The 14,655-nt window shown below is 34.1% G+C and overlaps 1 protein-coding gene and 1 long non-coding RNA gene across 5 annotated transcripts in view; both read right to left on the bottom strand.

The window, feature by feature from the left end:
• clstn2a (calsyntenin 2a) overlaps positions 1-14,655 on the bottom strand; it is a 426,908-nt gene that overhangs the window by 370,357 nt on the left and 41,896 nt on the right.
• Positions 1,258-4,255, bottom strand: LOC147846439 (uncharacterized). Its single transcript, XR_015478826.1, has 4 exons — positions 2,876-4,255; positions 2,445-2,549; positions 1,638-2,253; positions 1,258-1,525 (listed from the first exon to the last, which is right to left on the bottom strand). It is a non-coding gene; the product is annotated as an uncharacterized LOC147846439 (long non-coding RNA).

Genomic DNA, 14,655 nt, shown 5'->3' with positions numbered 1-14,655 from the left:
AAGAGCGAGACAGTGAAAGTGAGAGAGCGATAACAAGCTATTTATCTGAAAGCTGTCTCCTACCTTCACCTCAGTTTAAAGTAAACAGGTTTCCATTAATGGCTCTGTCACACAAATGCACCGATAGAACATTGTTGGGAAAATGATGGCTATCACAATAATCACCATCCAATCCACATAGGCTTTTAGCGCTCAAAACCTCACAGCAAATTGACTATTACTAAATTTCTGTGAAATGATCCAACGGATGCATGGAGAAAACGTGTGATGTGAGAGGAAATGATCGTCTCTGTAATGGTTATTATATCTACAGTTTTGCCATTTCATATTGTTGTGGAAAAACAAGCAGAAACAATGGGCTGACATGCTGCTAAAGTACACCATACGCCATTAGTACTTTATGGCTTGTTTTAAGAGTTCTGATGTTGGTTTGTGGTTTGTGCATCCATTTTTGAAGCCTGGAGGTAAAGGACGGAGAGGGAGAAAGAGATAAAACTCGTGATGAAAAACATCCTAGCAATTTACTGTGCTTCCCATAAGCAGAACATTAAGCACCAGCCTGCATATTTCCCTCCTCACGCTGCATTTCCAATGGAAATTGAATGACAGGCCACTGTTTATATTTCTATTTGATGCTTCAGTTAACTGTAGATTTTGATCAAGCGCACTTTTGAAGCTTGAAGGATAAAAAGGTGAGCGTTTGAGGAATCGTGCATTACGATAAAGCAACTCTTCTAGTGTCACATAAAAAAAATATCATTTACGCACACGTCAATGCGTTCGCAATTATACCAGGAAAAGAAATAAGGAATATGAATGACATTCTGACATTGTCGGTTCCATGATGCTTCAAAGGGACAAATTATTCGTTGGCTGTGTTTCTTTTCCCCCATCGTGCCGATCTAACGGAGTTAAACTGCCACTCAACACCGCAGACTCTTTCACTCGCTCAAACCATCATGAATAACAAAAGTACCAAAGTCACGGATGTGCAGAACACTTGTTAAAGCCTTTTGTGTTGCACTAGAAAAAAGCATTGTATGCTAATGTTAAACCCGTGTACCCAAAAGCGAAGATCAAATTGGGATTCCGGAGCTGATTAAATATTAAATCGGATGATGAAATAAGATGTTATGTTAACTCCAAAGCACTTTAAATTAAATGTACTGTTTGTGTCAAAGATGCAATCAGTTAATTTTTCTGTTAGAATCAGTACTATAAACATGCAATATAATGTGTTCTGCTGCCTTTTTTTTTGGTTCTGCTTGGGGGGTTGAGTTACGGTGGTGCAGTGGGTCAAAGCAAGCAGGTCACTGGTTCGAGCCCCAGCTGGGTCATTTGGCATTTCTGTGTGGAATTTGCACCTTCGCGTGCTCTGGTTTCCCCCACAAAGACATGCACTATAGGTTAATTGAATAAGCTAGTGTGAATGCAAGTGTTTGGGTGTTTCCCAGTGTTGGGTTTAGCTGGAAGGGCATCTAATGCTGGATAAAACATAAGCTGGATGAGTTGGTGGTTCATTCCACTGTGGCAACCCCTAATTCATTCATTCATTTATTTTCTTTTTTTCTTAGTTCCTTTATTATACAGGGTCACCACAGCGCAATGAACCGCCAACTTATACAGCACGTTTTTACGCAGTGGATGCCCTTCCAGCTGCAACCCATCTCTGGGAAAGCGACCCTAATTACTTTATTACAAACTAAGCCAAAAAGAAAATGAATTAATGTTTTGTTTTTTTGTTTTTATCATAGATAGAAACCCACTAAAATGTCAATCAGTGTTAAAAACATCATACAAAAAAAAAATCTTGTCAGAATAGTTTAGAACAAGAATCATTTGTTGACTTTTAAGAGACTATATATATATATATATATATATATATATATATATATATATATATATATAAGGATCACAGTGCACAAAGTACTAATTTACTGTCATTTTAAATTTATATTTTGCCCAAATCCTTTGAGCATGGGTTTTATCAATTTGGTATTGTCATGATTCCAAGCGATCCAGGCTTGCAGAACACTGGTAAGTGCGCACCTTTATGCAGACTACAATTCTGTCACTATATGAACTACATTTCCTGTCATGCAACGCACACACACACCTGTTTCAGTTCTTTGATGATTACACACACACAGCTGGAAGCTGATCAAGGGCTGTTTCTCAAATCCAAGAACGCAGAGAACAGACTCGCGTTCTTGTGGTGCCTGTTCTTGCCAAGCTACCTTGGATGAATGAACTCTGTCAGAACTCCTGTGAGAAATAAGATGCTGCGTTCTTTCCCGGTTCCTCCTGATGGTCACATGACCTTCACACATCTTTTATTTAAAATTATTTTAAAAATTACAGCATTCATACCATGATTTATTGTTTTTCCCCTTTTCAAAATATATACTACACATAAAGATCTATAAATATACGTTGCACAATACAAATAACAGACTTTAATAAGAATTTCAGCAAATAAACACGCTTAATGTTTATGCCCTTAATAAGATTTTAATGGTAATGTTTACTTTCACCATCTCATTTATCTCCTATGCACACGGGGCTTCAGCGTCAACGCTTGACTGAAGGCGTGTCTGAAGTCGGGGCTGAAGCGATCGTCATAAAAGCGTCAGCCAATGAAATCCAGTCAGCGATAGGCCACTGTCTGAGCTGGTGTATTTGCATACAGCGATCTGATTGGCTGACGCTTCCATTGGTACTTGAAAAGTTGAGCTAGTCCCAACTTCTGCAGCGAGCAACGCTTCTGAAGCGGTGCCGACGGATCCACAATGCAGTTCGGCAACGCCTGACGTCACCCATTCAAAGTGAATGGGAAGCGTTGACGATGACGCCTCGTGTGAATAGGCCGTTAGGCAAACTACTGTGCTTCTCACCTTTGCAATTACTTCTGGGACTTCTCACACGACTTTTGCGCTCAAGTCTGCATCAATGCATCCTCGATATCAATTCTAAGTGTCCTCAAGTCTAAAGTACCTACTTTACATTTGCTTTGTAAACAAGCTCTTGACAGATGTTTTGACTCCTTCTTTTAGCTATTTTGTGCATGAAACTACATCCTAAAAATGCAACATTAAAGTTCAACTCGTGCCTCTTGTTAACATGCCTCATGTTTTTGTTTTTTCACATTCCACTGCCTCTAGTCTCCTTTTTCAATGCAAAAATGCATTGTGTGTGAATAGCTGCTTAGGATAAGCAATAAGTTCTAAGTTTCAGCTTTATAAAATTTATAGAGATCACTGACACTCAAGGTTAAACATCAAGCTTCTATTAGTCACACTGAAAAGCATAAAAATACTAATATGTAATGACATTGAAAACAGTTATTTGATTGAGAAAAGCCACTAAACAAACCCTGGCGGTACAAAACACCAAAACAGAACGTATTCATTTTAAAATGAAATATGTCCCAATCCTTTGGTGGATCACAGCAGTTGAATAACCCTTGACCAGCAGAGTGATGTGAGGGGGTGTGAAACCTCTGAGCTGGTAATGTAAAGGCTGTAGGTTCAAAGGTCAGACAGACTGATCCATGAATCCAGCACCACGCTGCCCTGGAGCAAGACACTTAACCCAGTGTGTTACTATAGCATTGTCTGTCATAAGGGAACTGTATGCTGGAACAACAATGACATACAGTTGAAGTCAAAATTATAAGACCCCTTTTAATTTTTTTTTTTCTTTAAATAATTCCCAAATGATGTGTAACGGAGCAAAGAAATTTTCACAGTATGTCTGATAAAATTTTTATCTTCTGATGAAAGTCTAATTTGCTTTATTTCGGCTTCAATAAAAGCAGCTTTTAAATTTTTTGAAAACCATTTTAAGGTCAAAACTATTGGCCCCTTTAAGCTATATATTTTTTTTCAGATAGCCTACAGAAACATCATTATACAATAACCTGCCTAGTTTACCTAATTAACCTAGTTAATGCTTTAAATGTGACTTTAATCTGTATAGAAGTGTCTTGAAAAATATCTAGTCAAATATTATTTACTGTCATGGCAAAGATAAAATAAATTAGTTATTAGAAATGAGTTATTAAAACTATTATGTTTAGAAATGTGTAAAAAAAACACTTCGCTAAACAGAAATTGGGGGGAAAACAGGGGGGCTTATATTTCTGATTTGTATAACTGTATAAGGAATAATATCACTTTTTTGTCCATTTGGTTTATATCATATTGATACTATTGTCATAGTGTTGCTTAAACTTATATTATGAAATGATATATTAATATACTGAAATGTAATTAAAATTGTAAATAGAATAAAATAATGTTAATACAAATTAAAAAGCAAGCATAAAGTATGAACATTTGCACCATTACCATACATTTAAGATATTTTTTATAGAGATTTTACAGTTTTATGGATTGTTTTTACAGCGTATTTTTAAACAAATTTTTTAAATATACTATATGTACATAAAAAATATAAAAGAAAATTGTCAAAAGCAGTAATAACAACAACAAATAATAATAATAATAATAATCATTATCATCAAACATTTAAATTATAAAAGACATTTATTTAATCAATAACATGCACTTACTATCAAATGAACAGTGCCCTGCATATATAAGTACTCCTCTTACAAATCTATCTTTACAATTTATATTTTAAAAGGAAGCTTTACATTAGTATATTTGTGCATATAGATTACATTAGTCAGTTCTGTAGCAAAAATCTGGAGCAAACAAATACTTTACGATAACGGTCCAAAAACTAGTACACCCAAATTTATGTTAAATAATGGGGAAAAAAAAATGTAGTTTTTCTTTTTTTCTCAATAATTTGCTTGATATTAATTGTTTTATCTGTCAATTTCTAAAGATGTTTGATGACTGAAATATTATTTTAATAAATATATATGTTTAATAAATATTGTTTAAATGCAACAAAATACATTATTCACTGAGAAATGGATCAAAATATTTATTTTCAAAATGAGTGTATTCAATGATACTGCATGAGCACTATATATATATAAACATTTTACATTTTAAAACTGTAATTAAATAAACTAAAATAAAATAATAATTAAACAGTACATTTTAACTAATAACATATGACACATATTAAATAATATTTTAAAATATTAAATATATTTAATAAAACCATTTGAGTTTTTTATGACACTTTAAAAATATTATCTAGAAATATTGTATAAATGTAACCAATAAATAAACTACACATTATACTACAAACACTATAAAATAACATTACTTGAATTTTTGTACACCCATTAGTGCGTGCACAAAAACATCTGCAAACAGTATCATCCCACACTGAGAGTATATTTTGAATAAAAAACATCTGCTAACTGCAAATAAAAAAGAAAAAAAAAGCTAAATTACTGCCAGAAGAAAACCACCAGAAACGTTCAGTATGATGCAGCCTGTCTTCACAGGCTGCTAAGCACAATAATAAACGGTTAGTTAATTTGAAAACAATTCATAATGGGTTAAGTGGAGACTATCTATGCCCACCCAAAGCACCGCATTTCATAGGTAATGAGCTGCTTCAGATGTTTTAAATGGGCATTTGACCCAGCGATGAGAACGAAGCGAACGCCTCTGTTTATGCTTGGTCTAAGTGCTGATGGCGAACGGTGATTGCGTTCACGGGCCACGTAATTAATGGTAGCAGCAGCCAAGGTCAAGGGAAGGTGTGAGCGGCGCAGGACAAATATCTTCTGCAGAGGCAGGGTCAAGCGGAGATAAACACATTCACAGATCAGCTCCAGTCCGCTTGTAGAGAGCTGCCAAAACAGATTGGATCCAAGTGCGATTTGGTAGGGGGGGTGAAACATGGACCACACCATAATGATGTTCTACGCTGTTTGCTAAGTACTTTCCCCTGACGGAGCAGAGAGTCCTGGGCAGAGACAAATGTACACTGGTCTCTGCCGCATTGGGTTTGGTCCAGAAGCCTCTGAGGAATGGTTAGAATAAGGTCAGGAAAAAAAAAAAATTAACCTTACATTGTAGTAGAATCTTTTTTTTTAAATGAGGAAATGAGTCTTATTATGAAATGGTTTTAATAATGATTTAATTTTTCCTCTAATAAACATTACAATTATTGACACCATTTTATTATTTTGACATAATTTTGACCATTTATTCATTAATTTTCTTGTCGGCTTAGTCCCTTTATTAATCAGGGGTCGCCACAGCGGAATGAACCGCCAACTTATCCAGCAAGTTTTTACGCAGCGGATGCCCTTCCAGCCGCAACCCATATCTGGGAAACATCCACACACACATTCACACACACACTCATACACTAGGGACAATTTAGCCAACCCAATTCACCTGTACTGCATGTCTTTGAACTGTGGGGGAAACCAGAGCACCCGGAGGAAACCTACGCAAAAGGCAGGGAGAACATGCAAACTCCACACAGAAACGCCAACTGAGCCGAGGTTCGAACCAGCGACTCAGCGACCTTCTTGCTGTGAGGCGACAGCACTACCTACTGCCATCTTGACCAAATAACTATTAAGCTATTTTCACCATATAAGGAAAATTATAATTAATAAGTCATAATTGTAATTATGAGATTCAGAGTTGAGAGTTAAAGTCAAAATTATAATTTAGCATTATGTTTTTTTTAAAAACATAGAATTATAAATTTAAAAATAAACATTATCAGATAAGTCGAAATTATCGCATGACAAGTCCTCTTTTCAATAGAAAATCTAAATGTAGACTTTAGCAGTTTGCCAGTTTTGACAACTTCTGATAATTTAAACATTTTATGTCATAATTTTGCTCTTTATCAAACTTTAAATGTCAAAGCTTTGATCAAATATGTCATAATTTCTCAGTAAGTCATAGTTTAAACTTTTTATCTCATATTTATGACATTTGAAGAGACGCTTCACCCTAAAAAATGAAAATGTATTATTCAAATCACCCTGAAGTGCTTCTAAACCTTTACAAGTTTCCTTTTTCTGTTGAACGCAAAAGAAGATATTTTGAAGGATGTTAGAAACTGATAACTATTGATGCTCATAGTAGGAAAAAAAACAATACTATGTAATCAATGGTTTCCAGTTTCCAAGATATTCCAAAATAGCTTATTTTACAACAAATAAAACGAACACGAATAGGTTTGTAACAACTGACAGATGATTAAATGATGATATATATTTCATAACTATCCCTTTAAAGGTCACATAAAATTTTTGAAATGGGTACTTTTTAATTCAATGTTTGGCAATCTCAACTGAAACATGAAGGGCAGGACATATAGTAGCTCCTCCTCTTTAAAAAAAAAAAAAAAAAAACAGCCAATAGTGTTAATTTTTTTTTTTTATCACAGCCAGTGAGTGGTTGAGCTCAAGCACATCAAATGAAAGGCAAATGAGAAGCATATTGAAGGGGTGGGACATGTCAGATACTATTGAGCAATTTATTGGACAGATTGGAATCCACATAGCATATTTTAATGGTCTAGGCACAGAGTTCAAAGCGCATAGTGCAAAAGCATCAAGGGTGTGTTCAAATCCATTTTTGCTATTTTAAGGATGAAAAAATACACTCTGCACCCCGGCGCATGGTCTAACAGGGTTGTGCTTATTCTCTAAATGAGTTATGGGTGTGTTTTGAGCATAATGTGCATTATACCAACCGGAGTCTCATCTCCCATTCCCTTTAAGAGTCAGTTGTGTCGCACTATGGTGCATTCGCTATTTACACGGCAGACTTTGTAAGAGGAAAAACTGAACGCTTCACTAGCAAGAAAACAGTTAGAGACCATCTGCAGCGGAAGTATAAAGAACGAGCCTCCTCCATTTGATCTCTTTACTCTCTCTTTATTTTACTTTTACTACTTACTTTACTCTTTTACTTTCGTGAATAAGAAAATGGTGTTGTACGCACTAAAGACATCCGTTAGCCTACATATTTTATTTTACTTGTTATGAGCAAAGATTTGTTTCAAAACGATGTCTAAATTTAGTTCTAATTTCCAGCAAACTAATAAATAAACAATAATAATGAAGTGTGATCAAACAACTGAGTTATAGCCAAACACACGTCCTATTCTTATGCCCCATATGCTGATGCATACGTTCCATCAGTTGATCAATGGCACGGTCTATTTCAGTTTTTCAAAATAGCAACGTCCCAACAATCACCTTATCACACCTCCTTTTTAGACCAGAACACCCATGAGTACAAAAAGTGGTGCAAATTAATTTACTATTTAAATAACGTGGCACGAAACCTAAAATTAGAGTATGTATGATATCATGGTGTATGATAGGGCCTTAAGACTAACATTCTGATACTAACATCTAAAAAAAAACGTAATTTTAATTTCAGTGAGCCTTTAAAGTCCTTATTTTGGTGTATCGTGTCGTTTTGACGATCAGATTTCTGTTTTATATATATCAGAAATGAGCTTTCATAAAGAGCAGCTCTGAGTCTGCGACAAAAATCCTCATGAGCTTGTTGGAAATCTGGAAAGAAATTAGACAGACCTTTACCATAGAGAATCTCTCAAGATCCTTCAGGTTCTCTGGTCTACAGGATACCGGCCCCCTTTTCTCATCAGTTCACCCACTCATTTTCAATAGGGTTTAGGTCAGTGATTGTGATGGCCACCACATATTTTTGCACTCATTGAGTGGATTTTGATGTTTGTTTTGAATCACTAATGGAAGCTTCGCCAATGGTCCATTATAAGTGACAAATGAACAGCAGTCTCTGCCACTTAAAGTTTTAGGAGCCACTGAAAAATGGATCTGATTTCTCGCAGACAGGAAGTAACTGTCATTCTGTCATAAATATTAATATTAATTAATTTCCCATTCCAGTCAGGGCCAAAAGCTAGGCTAGATTTATAGCAGGCGGAGGCTTTTCAAGTGGTCATATGTTACTCCATCAGAGCAGGAAAAAAAAATACAGCAGCCCGAGCATGATCCATATTTATAAGACAACCTTCTTTCTCTCGGTCAGCCCTTGGAGAGACAGACATGTACAAATTTAAAAGAGCATCATCTAAAAATCACAAAGGATGATGAACCCGTACAAACACGGGAAATATGGAGAGAAAGATGACATGGAAAGTATATTAAATGCACGCTCACACTGCACTCTTACGAAACACAATCTCAGTCTTGCTGTCTCTTTCTTTTATGCAGACGCTCACGTATACATGCGCACTAAAGGCCTCAAGCATCATCCTTGGCCCCTGTTTTCCAGCTCCGGTTAATGACTGGCTGGATTTGTGCTTTTAAAAGAATCTCATATGCAATATTCAGCATGCCGAGCAGGTTTTATCCAGAGTATCCACACTTGGGCACCCAGACCTTCATCAAACTTTCAAAGACATTCCACTTTCTTCTGCTCACCTTACATTGAGTAATGGAAAACACACACACACAGAGAGAGAAAAAGAGAGAGAGAAATCAAGTCATGTGAAAATGGACGTTCGCAGAAAACACTCCCCGCAAACCTGCATTTCTACAAGCAATCCGCAACAAATGTACATCATCACGAGTTAAATACAGTAATGATGCATTTCTCATGAAGTTATAATAACATGCGCATACAGAATCAAGATGCATTTTCATCACTAGATAAAGTGTGCTATATTTAGAAAATGGACAATTAAACATTCCAATTTAAATATGAATTTAATTATGACAGCCGATGATTCAAATTATGATAATGCAAGGCATGTACTGTATGGTACACATCTGGTATATTTATATAAGCATGTTAGCGCTTGAGTCTTGCCTAATTGTTCGATGCTAATCAACCTTGAACTGTAAATATAAAATGTTGAAACAGCAAAGATGTGAACTTTGATTTTGAAGGTAAAGCAAAAACAAAACAATAGATATAGACAAACAAACAGAAATAAATATGATGATAAATAGAAATAGAATAAAAATTTAGATATTTGTGGTAAAGAAACATGTATATTAATAGAAATATAATGATAAACAAAGAAATGGATATAGAAATAGATTAAATGAAACTGAAATAAAAATACATAAAGAAAGTGTCACATCATTTATCCCAATTAGTTCCAGCAAATAGTCGTGAGACACAAGAAATACCCAGTGTCACTCCACTTCCCAGCAGGATGTCAACATGACATCAGATTGACGTTGTACCCCAACATGGTGGGGCGTTGCATTTTGGTTGAAACTGAAAATTGGCTTGATGTCAAAACCCAACATCAGACTGACATCAATGTTCAACATCAGACAGACATTGCATTTTGGTTACTTTCCAACCTAAAAACAATCAAATATCAACATCAAATGATATTACAGCTTGATGTTTTGTGGATGTTGCCTCTATGATGTCTATCAGGTGTTGGATTGTGTTTACCATACAGGATGAGTAAATGTCAGTATTTGACGACAATGTGACGTTGGTTTAAGTGTTGGCTTAGTGTTGGTTTTAGTCACTTTCCAACACAACCTAAAATCAACCAAATATCAACGTCATTTCATGTCATTATTGGACATCAAAATAACATTGTCCTTAGACGTTGGTGAACTAAATCGAACCTAATATTAACGTCCTATGACATTGTATGTCTGCTGGGTTATCACAATCATTTCCAACCAATAGCCGCAAGACTCTAGGAATATATAAGATGTCAATTCATTTCAATCATTTGGTTGCAGATAGGCCGTCACGGTGACGCAGTGAGTAGCACTATCACTATGAGTGCTCCGGTTTCCCTCCACAAGTCGAAAGACATGTGCTATAGGTGAATTGGGTTGGCTAAATTGTCCGTAGTGTATGTGTGTGAATGAGTGTGTATAAATGTTTCCCAGTTATAGGTTGCAGCTGGAAGGGCATCCACTGCGTAAAACATATGCTGGATAAGTTGGCGGTTCATTCTGCTGTGGTGACCCCAGATTAATAAAGGGACTAGGCCAAAAAAAAAAAAAAAAGAATGATTGAATGGTTGCAGATACTGATGTGGATGTTCACCCACCATCCTCCTCACCACCACCACCAGGTTAGCCCTGTCAAGAGGGTAAGCTCCGCCCCTGCCTTCATCTTCAGCAGCCATAGCTGGACCTCCAAACTTTCACTTCTAGCTACAAATGCCAAAGAAATGCTGTGTTTTGTTAAATCATACTTTGTTAAAAGATGCTCATCAAATAAAAGTAATTAAATACGTTATTCTAAATGAATTCAAGATTATGTTTTTCTCCACGGTCTTTCTGGTAGAAATAAAAAGAGGGCTAAAAGAATGAATAAAAGTAAAAGGCAAAAACAAAAAAGCAAAACAGCAAAAGAAATCGAGAGATGAATAGAGATAGAACGCAAAATAGAAATACTCTAGGAAAAGAAATCACTAAATACAACAGACACAATCAAACATGTAGATGAATAATATAAATATTATTAGTATAGAAACACGTAACAGACACACTCATAGAAGCTGACAAATAAAAATAAACAGATATTTTAAGATAAAAAAATAAGAAGAAGAGATTTAAATAAGTATAAAAGTGAAATAGACATTAAAAAAAGAAATGGAAAAAACTGAATAAAGAAGATACTTAGAAATGGGCAGATAACTTGGAATATAAATAAAATTATATTATAGTTTGTTTATTGTATACTGTATTATTATGACTCTCATATGTAGAATGAAGTCATATGCATTGCTCAAGCTTTGGTTCTGCAGATTTTGTTTATCTAAACTGATCTTTATGTTGTATTCTCTATTGGATTCAAGTCAGGTCATTAACTGGGCCATGTAACAGCTTACCTTTCTTTCGCTGAAAGCATTTGAGAGTTTCCTTGGCTGTGTTTTGGATCATCGTCTTGCTGAAATGTCCACCATGGTTTTATCTTCATCACCCTAATAATGTAGATGCTGTACTGAAGCAGCGAATATTAATCTACAATGACGAAGGGCTGAGAGTTGATAAATTACTTCTGAGAGATTTTAGTTGCTGTCTGGATGTACACTGCCTTTCTACACCTTTCCTTCATGTGTTCAATGCTTTTTTCCTGTGTCATTTTATTTAATTCCACATAACTCAATTTGAAACCAATTAGATTTTCATATATGGACTTTTTTGGCTGTTATAAACATCTGGTGAATATTTCATATATTTATATTTCCATAAATGCCATATTCTCTTTACTTCTCCTCTGTTTCTATTTCTATTAATCTATAAACCTTCCATCTACAAAACGAACTACATCCAAACTAAACAAAAACCCAGAACGCGACTTTTTTTTTCCTTCTCCAAAACCACCCCATAATCCAACACCCGCAATCCATCATAACCAAACCCCGTCCCTCGCGCAAAACCCCAGAGCTGTTCTGATAGCAGTGATTGAATGAGTTGTCTTCCAGCGCTCTCCGTTTCCCCAGCGGGACGGCCTTTCCACCGGGCTGCTTGTTCCACCAGCAGGCCTCGTTTTCAGGGACATTGTTTGCATCATGTGGCCATTTAACTGTAACCATCACCCGCAGACCCCAAGCATCTCTTCCGTCTCCATCCACCCGTCCCCAGCTCTTTTTGATCCATTCCTCGATCCCTCTGTCCTAAAAGCTGTCAGTGTGCCCGGTCGGCTGCCAAACACAGGGCACCAGGCTGCGGCAGCGCCTCCATAAATAGCCCCGGTCCAGCCTGTGACATTACCTGCCTACGACAAGATAATCATGATGAATCGCTTCACGGCAAAACTGCACACCGAGGAACAAAGAGCAGCAGCAACACAACCCAATTGCGCTCGGCTTTTATCTACAGCTTTTCCTCTTTTTCTTCTTCTGTCTTTACATCAAGAGGAAAGACGTAAAACGGTGACTAAGAGAAAGAGAGAGAGAGATGAATGTGCCGTTCAAGAAGCTGGTTAGATGAGGCAGCGTTTAGAGAGATCTTAAGGAGAGCTTCTGTTGTGAACGCTGGGCACTTCGTTATGTTGCTTCGGTTTAGATTAAGGCACGTACACGAAGAAGGGAATAAAAGTAGAATTCTTTGTGCAGAGTTCTTTGAGAGCTGAAGCTAAGATGGTGGACAAGCTAATAAACAAACTGATAACAATAAATGGAAAGAGACTGATAAGCGGAGAGCAGGTCGAAATAATCTTTGAGATGAGATGAGATGAGATGAGATATGAAAAGATGCTGAAAGTGAAATAGAAATAAATTAACAGAACTGGGGAGAGAAAAACAAATGTAAAGACAAATAAACATAGAAGGCAAAACAGCAATAGAAATAGATTAAGAAACTGAAATTAATAGAAATAATAATAATAATAATAATAATAATAATAATAATAATAATAATAATAATAATAATAATAATAATAATAATAATAATTTATTATTATTATTATTGCTATTATAATAATAATGTTAATAATAATAATATAATAATTATTATTATGTTTTATAATGATCATTTATTATTGTTACTTTAATATTAATTACTATTATCATTTATTATTATTATTATTATTTTATTTTTTTATTATCATCATCATCATCATCATTTAATCTTATTATTATTATTATTATTATTATTATTTTCTTATTAATATTATTATAGTTAATAATGTTATTATTATTATTATTATTATTAAAGTTAGTATTGTTATATTACTATTAATTTTGTCATCATTATTATTTATTTTTTGAACTATCATTATTATCCTATTATTATTATTATTATTATTATTATTATTGTTGTTGTTGTTGTTGTTGTTGTTGTTGTTGTTGTTATTATTATTATCATATATTATTGTTACTTTATTACTTTTTAATTATTATTATCAATTATTATTTTATTGTTTATTATTACTATTAATATTATTATTATTATTATGTTTTATTATCATTATTATATTAATATCCTATAATTACTATTATTGTTAATGCTGCTGTCGTTGTTGTTGTTGTTGTTTTTGTTGTTATTATTATCATAGTCATTATCATTATTTATTATTGTTAATTTATTATTCTCTTATTATTAATATTATTATAGTTAGTATTATTAATAGTATTATTACTCAATGTTTTATAATTATCATTATTATTATCCTATAATTATTATTATTGTTAATATTAATATTATTGTTCATATTATTATTTTTTTATATTATTATTATTATTAGCATTATTATTGTTAGCATTTTTAGCTATTATTATTATCATTATTATTATTATATAAGTATATAGTATAATAATTCCATCTTTTTAAACACATCTTTTTAAAAACCCATAATAATTATTATATTAATGCTTCATTTAAATATAACAGCAGTAGGATTATACTACATTAAATGTGAAGTCATAATGTGTTACAGAATTATTTACATGATTAAATATTTGAAATACTGTATTTCAATCAGTAACTGAACCTAAAATAAATACTAAAACCGAATTATTTTTAATTGTCAGCAAGTCTACAAAAAAACTTTAAAATCATAATACTATAAAAAAGTTTCAAGCTAAATCATAAATGAATATAATTTAAAGCCAAACAGTATCATTTTAAAATGAATAGTAATACATTTAAACTCAAAAGCTTGTTCAAAATATCAACAATTACTACTACAGTATGCAAAGTATCATACAATAACACTGCTCCAAACACAGACAAAACAGGATAGAATAGCAGTTCACTGAGAG

This window comes from Danio rerio, chromosome 2 (genome assembly GCF_052040795.2).
Source record: "Danio rerio strain M-AB ecotype USA chromosome 2, GRCz13ab, whole genome shotgun sequence".
In the NCBI taxonomy this organism is placed as follows: Eukaryota; Metazoa; Chordata; class Actinopteri; order Cypriniformes; family Danionidae; genus Danio; species Danio rerio.
Note: the sequence above shows the minus strand (reverse complement) of the source record. Positions and strands in the feature narration are given on the sequence as shown.